Here is a 2344-nt window from a genome sequence, read left to right as displayed (position 1 = left end):
GGGATTTGGAAAAGTAATTCCCCTAAATTTTACTGTGATAATTGATGTAAACGTACCCACCGGCAAATGCTAAAAAAAAAAAAAAAAGATTGGGGATTGGCATTGTGGGTAAGAGAGAAGTACAAATCTGGCAGCGAGTGAATTTCAGTACATAATACAGTTTTGTATATCTCTAAAAGTACTTGTCTCCGCAAATATTGATTAAGGTTTTCGTAACCAGCTTAGTTGTAAGCCTGTAAAAGCAGTGATTCTAAAGAAAAATTTGGATGTGAACCTAATGTACAAATTTACCTCCGACCCCCAAAAAGTTAACGTGTGAGCAAAAGCGAAAATAAGTGTGGAAAAGTACTATAAATAAAATGCCCCATTGAATTTATTTTCCTCTATAATGAAAATTAAAATTGTAGCGAAAGTGTAAGAAAATCGCTAATTGTGGCTAAAACCAGACTAACACGCGTGCAGATGTCTCAATTGAGGTATGGAAGCAAAACATAGAAAGGAGTTTGACAAAATAGATATGATATTAATTTAAGTAAACATCTTTATATGAGAAGATATGCGGTCAAAACAAAGGAAAAATACGATAAAAAAAAAGTCAATCGCGAAAAAAGTTTACGTATATGTCTGTTATAAGTGTAATTATAAGTGATACGGCATAATCACGTTGACGCACCGGTTCCCGTCAGATCACCGAAGTTAAGCAACGTTGAGCCTGGTCATTACTAAAATGGGTGACCAATTTGGGAAGTCCAGATGTTGTATGTAGGAGGGCGTCGACACCACCCTGCAAAAAGTTGCAAAAACCTAACGTTGTCATCTCCCCTAACGGTGATATACATGCGACTGGAGACCGCTTGTGAATTTTATACTCCCATGTTAAATCCTGAATAGGGTTGGTGCTGACTGTACACATTATAAGTGCGGTGGCAGAAAAGAACGGTAAAACTTGCGGAGAACGCTCATGTTTTAAGGAATGGAACGGGAAATTAAATTTCGTTCCGTTTTAATCTTTACTTTTTTAACACAAAACTGAAAATAATAAGAAAAAACATTTAATAATGATACTCTTTCTATGTAATAAAATGAACAAAATATATTTTTTAATAATTTTTTATAATATTTTATTAACAAAAACGAAATAATTTTTAAATACTTTTAAAATAGTTATAAAACGTGAAGAATATACGCAGTGGATGAAGTATGAAGCGTGCGGTAATAAATGTTTGTTGTTTTGTCTTTGAAACTAGAGAGAGAGAGTGAGCGAAATATATAGAGACAGACAGATAAAGAGAGAGATGCAAAAAATGAGAGAGAGAGAGAGAGGAAATAAATGCATATTGAACTCAGCGGCGATCGTAATAGAATGCTCAGGTTTAAATAAAGTATACGTAAGTATGAAAGAAAGAACGTAAATATTGTTGTAAAAAGAAACTAAGAAAAACAATATAATTTTAAAATAGTTTAACAGTTTCATAATGGCAAGAATATATACAGCGATAAAATTCAGTACATGAAGTACGAAGCAATCGATCGATCGGAAATAACTCTTTGTTGCTTTGTCTTGGAAGCGAGAGAGAGAGAGAGTGTGTGTGTGTGTGTGAGAGAGAGAGGAATAGAGAGAGGAAATAAAGGTACGTAGAACACCTCCCCCACACACACAAATAATAAATGTATGTTGAACTCGGCGGTGATCGTAATAGATTTCGCCGATTTAGGTAAAGTGTATGTAAGTAAAGCACGTAAGAAAAAAACCTAAATATTTTTGTATAAGAATATAACTAAATACTAGTAGGAGGACGAAGCGATCGAGCGGCCAATGTAGTCATATGGCAGAAGTAAGGATCATAGCGACGCCATTTTTTATTGATAGAGTTGGGTTCGTTCACCACGATAATACCGTTAATCTACAATTTAAGAATAGCCAGAGCTCATCCAATCAGAAGGAGCAAAATTAATCTGCACGTCCAGCATCTTTTATAACACTGTATGTAATTTAAACAATATAATGATTCTCAATCTCTACTACATATTATGGGATACTTTCATGTGGGCCACCATATATATGTCGAATAAAACTTTTTAAAATTACAACAAAATTTAATGTTAGGCAAAAAATGTTTTTTTTAAATAATTAAAATATTATTTGTACTCCTTTGTTAAAAGAATAAATGTTTTGTCATTTTACAAGATTTCATTCAGGGATTACATTTATATTATTGCTCTATCTCGCATATTGAGCTCTCTTTATCTGCATGGAATCGTCTTATAAGCATTGATAATAATATTTATTTTGACTTTCGGTTTACTTTATATATATATATATATATATATATATATATATATA

At 32.6% G+C, this 2344-nt stretch overlaps 1 pseudogene; it reads left to right on the top strand.

Annotated features, from left to right (window-relative positions):
- The first annotated feature begins 646 nt into the window (after nt 1–646).
- LOC145240410 (5S ribosomal RNA) lies at nt 647–765 on the top strand (annotated as a pseudogene).
- Nucleotides 766–2344: the final 1579 nt, after the last annotated feature.

Source organism: Euprymna scolopes, chromosome 19, assembly GCF_053919585.1.
Source record: "Euprymna scolopes isolate OS-2025 chromosome 19, ASM5391958v1, whole genome shotgun sequence".
Lineage (NCBI taxonomy): Eukaryota > Metazoa > Mollusca > Cephalopoda > Sepiida > Sepiolidae > Euprymna > Euprymna scolopes.
This window is presented reverse-complemented; position numbering and strand designations above follow the sequence as displayed.